The sequence below is a fragment of the Saccostrea cucullata genome, unplaced genomic scaffold, assembly GCF_032062105.1.
Source record: "Saccostrea cucullata isolate Sc308-1 unplaced genomic scaffold, CSIRO_AGI_Scuc_v1 ctg1735, whole genome shotgun sequence".
Classification (NCBI taxonomy): Eukaryota; Metazoa; Mollusca; class Bivalvia; order Ostreida; family Ostreidae; genus Saccostrea; species Saccostrea cuccullata.
Genome location: NW_026924021.1, coordinates 196,229 through 214,517, shown reverse-complemented (window position 1 = coordinate 214,517; position 18,289 = coordinate 196,229). Strand labels below are relative to the sequence as shown.

At 32.5% G+C, this 18,289-nt stretch overlaps 1 long non-coding RNA gene across 2 annotated transcripts; it reads right to left on the bottom strand.

The window, feature by feature from the left end:
• Positions 1 to 5,912: 5,912 nt before the first annotated feature.
• Positions 5,913 to 7,991, bottom strand: LOC134265500 (uncharacterized). Of its 2 annotated transcripts, XR_009991765.1 has the most exons (4): positions 7,790 to 7,991; positions 7,363 to 7,444; positions 6,713 to 6,784; positions 5,913 to 6,258 (listed from the first exon to the last, which is right to left on the bottom strand). It is a non-coding gene; the product is annotated as an uncharacterized LOC134265500 (long non-coding RNA). The 2 variants fall into 2 exon arrangements; XR_009991764.1 differs by lacking the exon at positions 7,790 to 7,991 and having other exon boundaries at positions 7,363 to 7,713.
• Between the last annotated feature and the right edge of the window lie 10,298 nt (positions 7,992 to 18,289).

The window sequence follows — 18,289 nt, the reverse complement described above, 5'->3', positions numbered from 1 at the left end:
TGGGCGAGGTGACGAGTATCTCGTAAGGCCTCCACGGTCTGTCCATGCTCTTTCATTGCCTTCTGCACTCCACGGTAGGCCGCACTGTCTCCATCAGTGGTGATCTGGCCAATGTAAGTAGGCTCTGGGTCACTTAGGAACTCACGGCAGATTTCCTCTGTGGCCAAGTCCTCCCTACCAATGGGCTGGTCCATCATTAAGGTGGCTGTACACTTCCCGGGATGATCCGGACACTTGGTTCCTTGGCTTCGCTTATGACAGAGTTTGTTTTTTGTGACCACTCCAATAATTTTTTTGCTCGGTGTAACATTTTCTGAAATGGTATATGTACTTTGTGTTGCAGGTTGAAATGGGTTCCTGTCTCTGGACCAGTAGAGGGGATTGTTATAGCGTCCGTCACCTTCCACAGGAATAGGAGTTTGACGTGGATATCCGTAGCTCTCCAGTACATCTTTGAGGTGAGTCCTTTGCCTTTGTAGATCTTCCCTGACAAGGTTTACAATCTTGGGTCCTACCTTGTTAGCATTGTACTGCAAACCACTGTAGGATGGTGCTGGGCAGTTGAGGGCCAGGAACACTTCCTGTAGTGTATTTCCCATAATAGGGTTGTCCATCAGGGCTGTCCATAGGGTAATGTTTGGTTTAGCTGCATTGGGTCCTCTCAGGTTAGTTTCTATCTCCTCATAGAGTTTCGTGCTCTCCGTGCGGAAGTTACAGTACACGCACCTCAAGGTCTCCTCCCAGCATACCCCTTTCTGTTTTTCGGCCTGGTAGTCAAACTGTAGGTTGGTAGGGCAGTTTGGGCTAACTTCATTATGAAGATGGAATGCTTTGTTAAACATGTCGCATGTCTTCCCTGCATGTAAAAGTCTGTAGGTGTTGTAATCTGGGCTAGGAGTAGAATTTGCATGAAGCATGTTGCATGTGGCCTTCGGTCGGAGTTGCATGATAGGCTGTTCATGGTTTAGTTGGTCAGCATTGTCTCTCAGAATGCACTCTCCAGTCTTGCTGATTTTAGCAGATATATGCCTCCTCACATACTTAGGCTTTGGGCTTCGTTTCTTCCATCCACTGAGGGGGGATCCCCTTTTACGGCCATCTTGGACTTTGAAAAGACCTCTTTTACTCTGACTTTTTCCTTTCATTTCTCAGTCTGACTGCTCTAATATTGTTTTGCTTGCTCTCTGTCTTTACTCAATAAACTAATGATGAAGTTTTAAGGCAAGTGAGTGCCAACTTCTTAGGAAGTAGCCATGACTAATTCTTATTGCTTCAGCCTCTAATGGCAGGCAGAGCTGGCAGCACCATAGCCAATTGGGCTGTCATGGCTGATTAATGTAGCAGATCCTAAAGTGCTTGCAGTGTAATGACGGACAAGGTAGTTCTCCATGGAAACAACATTGTTTCGATTGTAAGTAATAACACTTGTTTTTGTTTTAATGAGTTTATTTAATAAAAATCAACATATTAAAGCAATTTTTTCACACAAATTGTCCAAAAAATGAAAAACACAAAGCACAAAATTATATAATACTCACTCATACACAAGTTCAACATTTCAACATTACTGTGTTAAAATTTCATTTTCATTGATTGAGGAAAAATAATTAAAAATCTTTATTTACAAGTACATATGAAATCTTTCAGTTACACACATTTATCAGGTAAACATAGACATTTTTCATTTGGCCTACACTGCTTTATTAGCATGAAATAAAAAAAATTAAATACACCATCACATACACAAATCTATACACTTATTATTCATGTAATATATATTTTAAAAAAAAATTTCAATTTTTATTGCAGGTGTCATAACAGTATTAGGCCTTGGGTTCACGTCAAATCATGGAGGACGGAAAATAATTCCTGAGTTTTTCCCTTGATTTCAGGACTTTTGCAGAGAGGTAGGTGCCCATATTTTTTCTGAGATGTAAAACAGTATATTCTTTTCCAGAAAAAATAGAAGAAAAAAATTAATGAGACCAGTAAATATTTTTTCTAAATTTTATTTCAGGATTGAGTGATGAGGCCAAACACATGGCTTTCAAGCACCTAATTGACTTTGATGTAAACAAACTTGAACGCCTTGCTGGATGGGTATGTATTTTTTTGTACCGAAATGTTAAGTAACAGTAGTACTACAAGATGTGAAAGTGAAACATCTGAGAAGTTTGTTTTGAATGAGTCAGGCCAAACTAAAGGTGAGTAATTTTGGTAAGAATATATAGCAGAAATTAATACTGTTGTTGTCGTTCGGCCAAGGAGGAAATGCGCTTTTAATCTTTTATTTACTTAACTAAGCACGTGGTCAAATATATTCTCTTAGTTGCCCCACTCCCACTATAGTAAAAAAAAACGATTACACATAAATTAGTTTGCGTCTTGTTTCTTTTCCTACAGACTTCAGAATTACATCCATCAATTAACAGCAGGGGAATGGTCATCATGTGTAAAGCTCTGCTAAGATTGTTATCTCTGTTTATACGCGCCGGCCATTTAGTGATCAAACAAAGATATCATTTACAAACTTTATTTTATTTTGTTTGTTGAATAAAGAAATCAGTAAAGTCATTTAACATACAAAACATTACTTGATCAATGCAAGAGCTTAAATTTAATGTTCTTGCTGTGTAAGTTAGTGTGTTTGTAAAATCATAATGTTACAGTTTTACTTCTGTTGCATCTATAATTATAACATGAGCATGTTATACATGTAACATAAATCAATTTTATCATGTACAAAGTATGAGATGTTATACATTCGGATCTTTTTTATTTCCCGAACAAAAAAGTGCTAAAGTTATTTTTCTTGGAATCTTATATAAAAATTATTGTTTTCGTGTTTTCATGCCAAGAATTAAATCACGTCAAATTTTCCAAACCAAAGGAGTCAATAAAATGAAATTTATAAAATCACCCATATTCCCCAAACGCTGGCAAGACAATTTACGGCAACAGATTTCAAGGGGTGGATCCTATAGCTCTAGGTTTTCTGCTTTCTTAGTTAAAGAAAAATCAACTTGACACATTCAACCTTTTATTTCAATCATTGATATTTTTACTTTAAAATGATTTTTTTTTTACATAGCCAATGTTTTGATATAGATATACGTAAAAATTTGAAAGGAAGCTTATTTTTAATGAAGAATTAGTTTATTACAATTAATTGAACATTTTATTTTTCCTTTATTTAACTCTTTTAACAGCATATGATTTAGATGCCCCACCCCACTCCCCAAAAAAGGGTGTGTATGCAAGGGTTCTAAATAACAAGTATACTACCTATCATGTTTGAACAGGCACATAGCATCGTTTTTTAAAGTTGGGAAGGGGAGGGGGCAGCCAGGGAAATTTATTTTTTCGTACTTGTAAAATCTGACAAGCAATTTCAATAGTTTATTCTCTTAAACCGCACAACAGTATAGAGAAAATACAAACATAAATTATGTACAGCACATATAATACAGCATGCGTGAGAAAATAATACAAACGATGAAAAATGACAGTTTCATAAATCAAGCAACCAACTCTCTCAATAATAGACCCAATAGATTTACATAGTATAACTAGTTGAATTTTATTTTTTAAGATAAAATATAATGTTCGGACTCAAAACTTTAGTATTTGTATAGTATACATTAACCTGGAGGGTTAACTCTCTTATTAACTATAGTAATGAATTTAAAAAGGTTATTGATAACGGATACTTTTTTTACATGAAAATAAATTTGAAAACTTGAAAGCACTTGGTCGAGTTGTATATGTTGATGGGATTAACAGTTTTCTACTAAAAGCAAAAGAGAGAGAGAGAGGCTTTGTAGAACGAGGGGGGATGTAATTTAGTGGCCAACTTTTTGCAAAGCAAACTTCCTTTCAATTCTAAATTTTTTTTTGCATACAATATACTACATTTTCTGATATCACTTTACTCTGTGGTTAGAAGTGGGGGGACCAACCTTTCAATGGACATTTTCTATAGTAAAGTTAATGTTGGGGACCCCCCCCCCCCCGTTGCTACGTGCTTTTTTAAACCCAGTAAAACTTAGATCCCTCTCTAAAAACTGCTGACATTAATTGCCTCGCGCGCACATCTCCCTGGGGAAGAATCACTGATTAACGTTAATTCGGCTTTTATTGAGTTCGCTCTCCAGATAGAATGTGTAAGTTTTCTTGGCATGACTATTGTACTGGTAAAACGATCCATAAATTTTAATGACAATGGTACAGACCAGTTGTTATATCATGGCATGTCATAAAATGGTTTAAAGTGGTTAAAAATCAAACTGAACTTGAGTAATTCAAATATATATATACATAGATTTAAAAATATATGTAGTCTGAACTTCATTGTTGAAAATATCATTTCATTTGGTAATTTATTAGCCGGGCTTATTGCTCAAAGAGCAATTGCCGGCTTATGCGATCCTGTTCAAGGCAGGATGTTGACCCCATAGTAGCCATTTTAAAGTTACGTGCAAAAATATAGTTCTTACTCTCAACCGCCTTTGAGATAATACAAACGCTAAATAAAGCAACAAAAATAAAACGAAGTTTTATCAATATAAAATAAACATTAGTAGTAATGACTTTGAAAACTTCATAAGTCAAAGAACATAGTTCGTTAGCGTAAGGATTTTTGATAATCGGTGTTACCGTAGTTCTCTACACATACGAGGTAAAGCAGGATAGGGAACCAGACTGGCTTGTTTGTTTACATTCAGCTGCGGTACCAGATTAATTCTGATTCTGACAAAATCGGACCGTGGTATAAGGATGGAAAAACTCACTGTCAGTGTCTTATCATTTATATTGATAGTTTTGAAATAATTTTTTCATCAGAATATAAACGTGATTCATGTAAGAAATCCATTCTACTCTGTAAATGAGCCCGGCTCTCTGTACTTCTGAGTACTTTGATTTTTTTTACATGTTATACCCCTTTTCCACAGAAAAAAATATTATAAAATCAAACGTAGTATTAATGAGAAAAGAAAGATGTTATTGCAAATAAAGTGTGTTCAGCAAATTTATCTTCACCATGATTTAAAAGGAATTGAGCTGCCATGGCAGTATTGATTACACATGGTCTTTTAAAGATAGATTACTGAACGAAAAAAAAAATATGTAAAATATATATATTGACTTCTTTCCGCTTTGTGAAATTAAGCAAACCACGTCAGACGAGCTTTTTAGGAAAGCTAATACTTGTTTTAATAGTGTTTTTTTAAGTTTGTCTCATATGAGTATCATATGATTCTCATATGATTGGTTTCATATGAGAATCATAGAAAAAGGGCATCATATGTGAATCATATGAAGCAAATCATATGATTTACATATGATCCACATATGTGAATCATATGAAATAAATACATATGATTTTCATATGAATGATTTAAGTGAGTTTGAAGCCATTTACATATGAGAATCATATGAAAAGAATGTCATATGTAAATCATATGAAACACTTATGTGTTTTCAAGCTATTTACATATGAGAATCATATGAAAAGGACATCATATGTAAATCATATCAAACACTTATGTGTTTTTCTTTTTCATTATTTTTCACATTCTTGTACACATTTAAAAATCAGATATTTCTGCTTTAGATGAAAATTCATTACATTACAATGATCTATCGTCAATGGTTTAATATTTTAAAATATCTTAAAATGCTTACACAACTTCTTTGATAAAATTATTTTCATCAAGAGAAATAACTTATTTTTCACAGTGTACATTCTAAACAAGAAAATATACAAACAAGTCAGTAGCATTTGTCGATACATGTATTTAACATATTCTAACATGAGTACAAATTATAAGATTTCAGCAAAATGATTTAGTAGTTAAACATGTATACTGTTCATAACATAATTATTTCAAGTATAAAAATACCATATGACACGAAAGTGTCCAAAGCAAAATTGAAGTATCAGCAATAACATTTGTCATGTATTCTCTATTGTAAATTTATGAAAAATCAAGTTATTGATTATTCCAGCATACAATAAGAATATGGGAAATTTTCACAGCTCAAATTCAGACAAGATTGTGTACATCCTCCCCATTTCATAATTATTCCATATATTTCCTTGTTCTTTTTCCTTCTGTATCTTTCAATTTTTTCAGTTGTCCTCCCTTTGATCTTCCATGACCATTTTGAAAGTCTCTTTGAACTGTACCGTACCAAAAATGAATATCCACCACTTCTCCCCTTCCTGAACAATTTCTTTGTGGCACAGAATGGTCTCTACAAAAATTTCAAAAGTGAAAATAAAATAATTCTTAAATTCTATGAGTTATAAAAGTAACTTAGGTATAATCAGCAAACAAATGTATGCCCAATTCATTGACACAGATATAATACAAGATAAAACTAACGTTATATATGTTATACTAGGTGTTTTGAGGAATTCTATGATGTAATTTGCAAAACAATTACACTATTGAAAGATATGCTTCATAATAAAATCAAAATAAGCAATTTTTTGTTATTTTGACAATTTTTGGAATGTTCAAACAGTATATATTAATTCAGATTGTCAAAAAATTAAGAAGATTCTGATACAAATACATGTTTATTATTTTTGGACAAAAAATACTACAGACAAGTAGACAGGCAGAAAAACAGACATTGCGATTCCAAGATATCCCAAACTATTGGGAAGACTATTAACAAAGTTTATTTAACAGTGTGTAGTTACCTTAACTTTGAAGCAAGCCTTGGATCTTGGGATTTGTTCTTTATCTTATGAGAGGCTGACTGTATATTGAACCTGTAAGACAAATAATCACAGTCTCACACAGTAGATATTTTCTAAGAATACATTTAATTAAAACTTAAACTATTAAAAAGAGAGAGTACAAGTTTGTAGGTTCTCTATAGTCCTAAATATATCTAACATTTAACCCGAAACTATAGGCACGCGCACCATTCACTTATAGTGTTGGGGGAAAAATAATTGTCAGTCAATGAATACATGGATGTAATATTCAATGGATTAGCTAGCTGATGTTCTTTGAACACACATGCACATGTATTTATACCTTGAAAGTTGGATGTCACTGTTATAACTTTTTAGTTGAAATTCAAAAATCCAATTTATCCCCCCTCTCCCCAAAAAGTTATTGTATACTATATAGTTTCATAGCCTTTACAGCCAGCAAAATCTATTCATACTTTGCATATTTTAGGTGCACTGGATTAAAATTATAATGTAGAATAAAATTTCTAGAGTATAGTATTGAGTTGAGTTGAATTTATTTTTTATGAAGCCATGCAAACAATGTAGAATTATGTGAAGTGGCGAATAATTATGTCCCTTGACTTTTTATTGCAAGTATTTATTTTTACCTTCAATATTGTGATGATGCAATCGTCTGTCAAATCAGCGTCAGGATCAATCGCCAGTCTTATCAGCTTCGGGCTCTTTGGACTGAAAAAAACAGCACTGTGACACTGAACTCAAGTTGCCGAATGCATCTATAGGCCATAATAACAAACATTTCTCATTAAGTTGAAGAAGGAATCCGGACTTGATAACGATCTCAACATAGGCCTACATAACGCCAACTGACATACAAGGTTTCTATTTTCACTTTCATATCAGTACGTAACAAAACGAAAACAAATTCAAGTTTTAAAGAGTAGTAATGCCTTTAGCCTAACATGTAATGTTTACATTCGTTCAAAAACAAATTTTATCCAAACTTACTTACAGATCACGAACGTTAGGTTTACGAAATGCATTGATAAGAGTATATAGAGAGTTCATACGCACCTGTAACCATAATGAAATGATATTTAAACAATGTGAATCAAAAGTCTTTAAAATAATATTGTTAGGAGATCACTTGCCTTTTCCAAACACCCAACACGTCTGCTGCAGCAGTGACGTCAAAAATGACATATATTTTCATCCGATAAAAGACAAAACCGACCCGGAGAAAAATACGGAATTATTTTAATTTTACTTAGCCAAACCCAAAAAAATTAAAATGAAAAGCAAATTAATTTATTCTTTATCTATTTTGTCTGGGAAATGCATTATAAAAGAGAAAAAAATTGTGAAAGGGTTTTTTTTAGAGGGAAAGAGGGGGAGGGGGTAGGGTAAACAGAGTAGAATTATACATATAATTAATTACTAACAAATTCTTTTGAATTAATGTACATTTAAATTTATCTTTTGATATATATTATTGAAATTGCAATTTTACTTCAGTATAACAAGGACAGATAAGTGAACACTGTTTCATATGATTCTCATATGATCACAGTTTCATATGATTCTCATATGATCACAGTCAAAACATTTGTATGAATTTTACCTGAGTATAACAAGGACAAATTAGTGAACGTTGTTTCATATGATTCTCATATGATCAGTTTCATATGATTCTCATATGATTATTGTCAGAATATTCATATGATTCTCATATGCAGGATGTTTCATATGAGAATCATATGTAAATTACTTCATATGATTTACATATGTGTAATCATATGATTCTCATAGGATTTGCCATATATGATTCTCATATGATTGTATATACATATGATTCTCATATGATCCTGATATAAAAGTCAATACATATGTGGATCATATGTGGCTAAATTGCCTAATGTAGTTCTGTCTATCTGTCTGCAACACTTTCATTTCCCTGCAATATCTCTAGAAGCCTTTAAGATTTTGCAGTGAAATTTTACACAATTCACGATGGCCTATGGACAACTCCTCTTGATTTTGAGATCAAAATTTAAGGTTATAAATTCAAAATTCTCTCTGATTTAAAAATTTGTTTCCGCGCAATATTTCGATAAGACTATAAGCTTTCGAAAAGAAATTTTATACAACTACCTATGGCGAAAGGAAGACCCCTATTTAGTTTTTTTTTGTGACTGTGTGTAAAACTTTCATTTCCAGTCAATATATAAAGAAAATTTTGAGATTATACAACTAAATTTTATCCATAACCTCGTATGGCCCCGTCAGTCTTTCTTCAGATGCAACCCCAGATATGCGCATGTTTTTTTTTCTCTTAGTGGGAGACGCAGATTCTCTGAATTACCTTGTTTTTTTATTAAATGAGACCATTTAGGTTGTGACAATCAGATTTAGGAATTTATAGTTTTGTTACGTTATAGTTAGAGATCTAGTAAATAAATTTGTAAGTCTAACTTTTTTGATTTTGTCTCAATACTACTTTTTTCGATTTTCAAGTTAAAATTCAGCTAGCTACGTCAAATTAGGATAGTTAACAAACTAAAAATAAAAAATAAAAAAAAAAGTACCAATGTATTATAAAAAGATTAAGCTTAACAAAGCTTAAATGTTACATGTATATGGGACCTGTTTGCATGAAATTTCTCTATTCTAAAAGTACTAGAAAATGTCCTGGGTCCTTTATCGTTATTCCCAGTTAAGGGTTTAGTATGGTTGTTACGGTATCGCAGGGACAAAGGTGTCTCCATTGTCTAAACACAGTAGTCCTGAGTGATTCAACCTGCGACATGACATACTCTAACAGGGGTGATAGTGAAGCTAATGAGGTCCCGTTTGGTGGCCATGGGATTGTTGAAACTGCTTTAATGTTCATACACCCCCCCTTCTAAATTCGTATGAATCCGATAATGAGCTTGTTTTATAACTTCGTGGAATTATGTTTTGCGAATTTGAACTTAAATTAATATTATACTTTCTGTTCTTTTGATTAAGAGACAAAAATGCTATAGAATCTGCATGCACCAACGCTTTTGTTCGTATGCGGAAAACTGTTAAGACGAAGTTTTTAATTTAAAGTAGCCAAATATGCTAAATAAATGATAAAAAAATGTTTAAAGCATTTTTTTCAGTTCCCTATTATTTTTTAAAACATTATCACAGAGAAGAAAAATCCTCTGGCTGACTCTCTAAGCTTTTTTTAAAAGCTAAACTTGTGTATTAGTTATTCTGTGGCATCTGAAATAATTCTAGCGTTTGGGAATTTTTTTAGAAAAAATCTGCAAGCATATGTTGCTGAATTACATCCATAGACACCCAGAAACTATTCTCTAATTCTTTCAACTGGTAGAGTGTATTACAGAAAATTTATCCATGTAACAACCAGTTAAGAGACTGTTGATTCTCAAATGCCAAAAATAGTGAAAGTTCAATGTTTTTTTTTTGTTTTGTCTGCCTTAGTTTTATCGATATCAAAAACAACTGATCTTTAGGATCCAACAAATTACATTTGTAATTCAGTTCTTTCACAGCTGGCCCCAAAGACTGGAAAAAAACAGCTTAAAATGATCAAAATCATTAAACCCTGTATAATATTGTATCATTTTGCTATTGAACTGAAAATGTTGAATGGAATACTTTCCAAAAGTTTCAATAGCACATTGGACTGCCCTCTAAATAGGGTTCTGTTGGTGTCCTCTCAGGCTTAATTAACTGACTCTCACTGGTATCAACGGTAATCTCTCCTTGATCTGTGGACATTTCCGTGACACATGGCTCATCGGGGTGTGTGGCAGTTTTCTCCTCATTTTCCATTCTCTGTCTTTTTCTCAAGGATCTTGGTGTATACACCTCCTCACTTTAATATGATTCTTTATCATTAAATTCAAAAATGGATGGTACAGCTGTTAGGATCAGCAGGCACCGCTGGCCTATCAAAAACATAAGTAATATTTTAATAAATAATTCCAAAACACACACAATAGAAAAAGAGAGAAAAAAAAAAAGATTTCGTATAAGATGTCACTTATAAATATACAGCTTTCACCTCTTGATTCTCAATATATTTTATATTCTTTCTTCACATATGTTAAATGTAGATAAAATTAAAAAAATAAAATACTTACTCTTCCACTGACATTTTGAAAGGAGAAAAAAAGAAATCACAAAGCAACGCAAAGCCAAACAATCAACAAAAACGCTTAATTATATTAATGAACATAAAATAGCAATTCGCAATATTTAAACAACTCTTTGAAGCAATCAAACTTTGTCAATTGATGACTATTAATATGACAAAACGTTTATTTAAAACAAAGTAAATAAATCGTGAAACGTACCTGACTCCGTCTTCCTATAATCTGATTCTTTTAAGTGAAAGTGGTAGACCACATCTTCTTTACCTGGACACCATAATTTCTTAGTTCTAGGATCGACACGACGGATGGTTATTCTCAATTTCATCAGAAGATCTTTACTTTTTAGAAATCTATGCTCATTAATTAAACCTACCGCAGCCTGGAGGTGAACGGAGCAATATCGAACCATTTCCGATATTTTCATTAAGCGTCTTCGCGATACATGTAGGAGTAAAGCGTCTAGGACGTACCCTTTAGCTTGAAGGTAAAATTTAGAACCGATAACGGTCGTCGGTGAACCCTATACTGAAGCATTTAGAATATTCTAAATGGATAAAATCAGTGAAAAATACATTACGTCATAGAAGGCAAGATGACGTCAATTTTAGAACACAAGTTTTAATTATTTTGGTATTTAGAGATGTAATTTTACTCCAGAAAATGAATAGAAACATGTAAACATTAACAAATTTAAAATTAAATCTGCCTTATTTATATAATAGTGTTGCATTATGCATGTACTATGCCTAAATAGTAGGCAGGGTTTGACACATGGTGCACGAGCCGGAGGCGAGTGCACTATGTGTCAAACCCTGCCTACTTTTTAGGCATAGTACATGCATAATGCAAACTATTGTTATTATTATGCTGACTGTCGTAATTATTTATTTGGAAATCCATTTGACTTTTTCCTGAAAATATCGGTGCTAACACAGCGCACTTGCAAGAACTCATTCAAAATCTTCATGCTAAAATTGGTTGCATGCTTAGTTATTTTGGTCACTAGTATTTTCTCTAAATTAGTCAGGATTTTCTTCCCAAAGCAACTCATCTTTATTATCTGTTTTGTTAGTAAGACTGATTTGTTTGCAGACGTCGATTCTCATTGATAATTTTCTTTTACATCCTTCAATCAAGCGTTATATAAAAAAGCGTTTGATGACCCCATGACATCAGTTCATCGAACAATATGTATGTAATTAGTTAGAAACTTTAATTTGTTGTACACATTTATCTAACGTTCCTTAAAATAATATAACTGTTTTCAAATAATATTTGTCTATTTTTTCCTTCTTGTGTCAATTGTATAAATTAAGTTTATATATTTAATAAAATTCTTCCAATCAGTGATCGTCTCTTTGGCGTATTCGATAAGGCATCGGACTAGCAACCGCAAGGTCGTGAGTTCGATTCCTGGCGTGTGCAATGGAAATTTTATAGAGTAAAGACCGTGCACTATTTCGGCATAGTATGCTTATGCTATATAAATCCTTAGAATACTATTCGAGAATATTAGGGTATGGGTTATATGGAGACAAACTGACAGGAAGCATAATAATAATAATTATATAAATATTGCATGTAGTTGAGTGTAACATTGAAAATTTTCACCCCAAGAACCATTGTCAACCGAGGCGCAGCCGAGGTTGACAATGGTTTTCGAGGGGTGAAAATTTTCAATGTTACACTCAACTACATGCAATATTTATTATATTATACTGAATGTTCAATACAAATACACATTACAGTGAACCGTGCGCGCATAAATTCCGCGCAGTCGCTATTTTTTTGTAATACTACCCGTCGTTAAGCAATGTTGGCTGTTGCTACGCAGGAGGGCGTGACTTTATTATTCAGCGGGTAGTGGTGTTTCTCGACGAATCAGATTCAAGTAATTTACATGAAAGTATAATATTTTGTTATACTGTATCTGTAATTTGGATTAAAATCGACGACCGACATTATTTATACATGTATAAGTGTACTTAAAATAACCTGAAAATTAACCATGCTGTGTAAAGAGAAATGGGTTAAGACAGCATGTTCAAAGACACGTAAACTAGGTTTAGAAGAAAATATCAGGACTATTATGTGAAATTCATACGAATTTTAAGTTTTTCAAGCAGGTCTGGTAATTTATTTTCATTGATTATATTTTTGTTCGAAAACAATTAGCTTTTTACGTATTTTGGTCGGCCTTTCCTTTTTAATTCATAACAAAAATAATGCAAAAAAAAACAAAAAAAAACAGTAATCTGGATATTTCAAAACATAAGATCGTACAGATCGAAATTAAAGCTTGACTTCTAAAATATATGGAAAATATTGCTTAACGTAGTATTTATCATCATGTAGAATACAACATATTTGCTGTGTTAATGTGTAATTTTATAGTTTGATAATAAAGTAAACATATACCAGGTGGTTCAATGAAATAAAATGTTGTAAATGTGTAAACGTTTTCCTTCTTTCATTTCTTCAGTGGAATAATAAAAAAAAAGCTTTGATAGATGTACATGCTAATTTAAATTAATTTTTATGAGCTATATATGTTTTATACAGTGTACCTTCAGATATCCAGACGCCAGAAATCTGAATGCTTCAGTTTCCAAATGATTTTTCATTGGAACAGAATTTTTAAAACGTTATTTTGTCTAGTATAACTGGTTTATAGTCAGTTTATCCAGATGCTTCACATATCTGGACAAATTACTTAGGAATCAAGGCGTCCGGATAACTGAGGCTCCACTGTATTAAAAATATAAGAGCATTCAAAAATAGAAACACAGCATGAAACTAGTTTCTAAGCAAAAATTAAATCTTGACCTCGAGAAATTATTATTTAACAAAAACATTGAACACTCTTTTAGACAGGTCATGACATAGAAATTAATTGTGTTGGTAGACAATCACAAGTTAAAGGAAAAGGAATATTGACAGCAATCTCTGAAACCTGCATAAAGAGTAAAGCGATTTTGTCTTATTGTAGTTGAAACCAAATTAACCTGCATTATATATTGACTAAAAGTATCAAGCCATATTGAATTCTGTTTTTTTGATGACTGAAGGGTCACTGAAACTTGACCAGAAAGGGAACTAAAATTTTGAAAAAATGCTGAATGTTGAACTGAAATGTCACTTAATGTGGATTGAAAGATGACGACATATAGCTGAAAGTTTACTAAACATTGGCTGAAAAGGTCACTGAATGTTGACTGCAAGGTTACTAAAAACATGACTGAAAGGTCACTGAATGTTGGCTGAAAGGTCACTGAATGTTGGCTGAAAGGTCACTGAAAGTTGGGCTGAAAGGTCACTGAAAGTTGGCGAAAAGGTCACTGAATATTGGCTGAAAGGTCACTGAATGTTGGATGAAGGGTCACTGAATGATGATGTAAAGGTAACTGAATGTTGACTGAAATGCTAACTGACATGTCACTGAATGTTGTCTGAAAGGTCACTGAAAATTGTGTGCCATTCAGTCAATGAAGTGTCACTGAAATGTTACTGAAATATGTCATTCAGTTTTGACTGAAAGGTCTGATTTCTTCCTGTGATATTTCTTGATCAAGATTTTAGCAGAGTGTTTCTGATTTCTAATATCTCTTTCAATCTTATTGTATATATGAATACAGATAGTTTAATTTTGTCTAAAAAACATTTGTATAATATATTTTGTATTTTGATACGATTAACCGGTTAATCGGTCGGAACGTCTTGCAGTTAATAGATTATCAATTCTGCAATCGATTGCCATCCCTAATAATAAGATATATTTATTTAATTTCTTTTGTTAACAAGAAATAGGTAAAAAAAAAAAAAGATAAATAATAATTTTTCATAAAAGTTATTACTTAGTTCTTTCCTAAATATACAATATAATACAAAGAAAATAAACGTCTGCAAACAAACAACAAAACATGATAAGAAACACATAAAATGCGAATAACAAATATGCACGAAAAAAGTACAAAAAAGAGAAATATTAATATTAACATAAATAAACAACAAGAAACATATTGACGCAAGCGTCAAAAATCAGCCGCAAACCAGTTTATATAATTATTTAGGTTCCTTTCAGAAACTGAAATTTGTGTGAGCTTTTTTTTTTTTATTTCTGATATTTATCTGTTAAAATATCCTCGATTCCTCGGGACATGAAAAAAAAAATGCACGCGAAAATGCCGCTTTTCTTCATGCATGATGCATGTACAATATTACATATATAGGCAATTAAACTGTGCATAGTTCTCTGCGTCTCGGCACTCGGTTTGGTATATCTTAACAAACTCTGGTGGAAGTTTGCTGTTTAAGTAGTTTTTACATAAAAAGTACAAAACTAAAGTTTAGAATTAGCTATAGTTTTACCTTAATAAAAACGCAACAAATATATAACATGTGGGGCCCCTTGCTCTCTCTCTTCTAGTATTTTAACACCCCCCCCCCCAACTCCTTCTAGATCCACCACTACATTTCTTCTCTTTCATTCAATCTCTTTGTTTTGGTGTTGAGATATGGTGGGAAATTGTTTGGCACATTGTAAAACGCGCTCTATCCTAGTCTCCTAGATCAACATGTCGTAAGATTCTGTGCTTTTAAAAAATCAATATTTCATCATATTTTTGAAAAATATGGATAGGAAATGTTTGAATATACACTTCATTTTAAATAAATACAGCAGATCATGTTTTAAAAAGAGAAAGTAAAATTGTTGATTTACAACGCGGTCTTTGTTTTAGACTATGCCTAACACTCGTACTTATTTTCTCCGCACTTCAGTTATGTCAGAGTTTGTCAATCAGGATTGGATGAAATATTTACCCCATTATTTATAAAATTTAATTTTACGATTATTGTACTTTTTCCTAAACATTTAGACAATCTTTATTGAATGATGATTCGCCGGCGATATGAATGTTGAATACTTTAATATTTAAATTGTTAACTCCGCAGAAACGCACAGCGACTTAAAACTTTCATATCACAAGTAACAGCTTTTCAAAATCCTTGCCTGACTTAATCAATCAATATCTGGAAGAGGAGTGATACGCCTTTTGAGCAAGACTTTTTTGCGATTGAATCTTTGATATCATTTAACTTGTAGAAGAATGATGCCTATCCTGCATTTATCACTGGTTCTCTGCCCTTGATTCCAGTCGCTGTCGCTAGGAATTTCAAGCGCTTGCGCCCGTTAACCAATGTCAGGGTACCAGTCTACGTGCGTTCTGAAGATTTGTTAACAAAGTGGTTAATATGAGGGTTTTTTGTGCCAATTGCAACTCCTCGGGCCTTTTCTAGAGAAAAAGACCACAAATATATAATTATTCGTCATGACACCTTTTTACAAACTTTGAAATAAATGCGTGGAGACCTATTAACTGTTGAATATTGAGTTAACTTTATTCAATGTAACGATATTACCTAAAATATACTATAGAAGGGACTTCTTACTACATCTGTACTATGAACAGGAAATGAATAATTTCTAACACCTGATGATGTTAATACTTTCAAGGTTGTTTTTCCGACCTTTGACGAAAAGGCATGAGATGATGCGATTGACTTTTCTGCGAGTAGATTGATCTACCCCTGGATCTAAATCTGTTGTCAAATCCTGCATTGTGAACATTTTAGAGAATGGATATAACTAAATACACATGTTGTAGGAGTGCATTTTCTCAATTTAAGTTAACAGTAGTATACTGTCTGTGTTCATTGATCTTTTTTTCTGAAAGGTGGGTACTTTTTGAGAATGTAATAGGTAAAATCAACATTTAGGCCTTTGTGGAAAAGAAATCCAAGATTTTGCACAGGCATCTTATTTATTGTGTGCATATGAAACAAAGATACAAATGTTCATGCATCTTGATAAATTTTAATTACATGATATTGAACAATATGTTAAATGATATTTAAAATGAAATAAATTTTACATAAAAGACATCGTGAAGCTGTTGTTTGTGTAAAGTTACAGAAATGAATTTGAAATACATCATGCAGAAATCATGGAAACCAGGCAAATTACAGTAAACTTAAGAAAATATGGCAAGTAAATTTAAAACTTCCATATTATATAAATGTTGTTAGAAGTGTGGAAATATGTTTTTTTAAAAAAATGACTTGTAACAAATGTCATACAACTATATATGATTGACTAAATCAGGTAGTGAGAAAGGGAAGTAATCTATGCATGACAGTCTTGTACAGTGAAAAAAGGAAACCATACACCAGAATGAATGAAATGGATGTAAACAAAGATAATTATTTAGTTACAATAGCCTTTTTGATAAGTCGTCACTAATAACAAATGTAATTTTGTAAATTAACTAAAACCTTAGTGCATGTTGCAACATGATTTATAATTTGCATTTTAACTGAAACAAACATTTGAAAGAAAAACATTATACTCTCAGATTCTTGTATACCAGTCTTAGTCATGAATGCATATAAAGTTATGAGAGAGCAAAGTAAAATATACTTCTGCTGATATACATTATGTAATGTTAAAAATATAAAATATGTCCACTGAACATGGATTGCCCTCCCAGGGTTCAGTATGAATAAAAGCTGAAATATATTGAATAATATACATAAAGATTAGTAAAAATGCTGGTTTTACATGAAGAATTGAGTGACTTAGATCTGAAATCATTTACACTGTACAAGTACATGTATATACAAAATGTACAATTGGGTTTGTAAATCCTAGCTTAGAGAATGGTACTCTACTGTAATTTACATATGTACATACTTTAGGAATATTAAAATGGAATGAAAACACAAGAAATGAGAAATCTCTAATGAGACTGTAGCTCTACTGGTCTGTACATATTACAAATGAAAGGCAGCAGTTGGATTTGAAACTTTGCAATAGGTACCAGTAAATAAAATGAAGTAGATGTATCTTGTGTAGTCTACTTGTGTGCCAAAGATTTACATTTTAATAATCACGGCATCACCATTCATAGATATGAAAAAGCAGTAAATTATGTATCTTAATGCAGTCTACTTCTGTGCAAAGTTATATTGAAATCAGGCCAAAGCTGTGGGAGGAGTAGTATTTTAAAGGAATTTCATAGAAATGTCTATTTTAAGTAACATTGGCAACATGTTAAATCAGTTAAATTAAAAACTGATGCACTAATTTATGCATCTTTGTGTAGTTAACTTGTGCCAGGTTATAGTGAAATCAGACAAAAACTGTAGGAGTAAAATTTTGAAAAATTGTTTACAGACAGATGGACAGCTTCAGAGACAGACGATTGGCAGACACCTTGCTATCACATAAGCTCTTGTGGTTTCTGACCAGTGGAGCAAAAAATTAGGGAAAACCCATATGGAGGGTATATTTTTTTTTTGCTAATTCTTGAAATTATGACACACTTGTGCAGGTTTCAGTATTACAACTGTAAATTTCAACAAA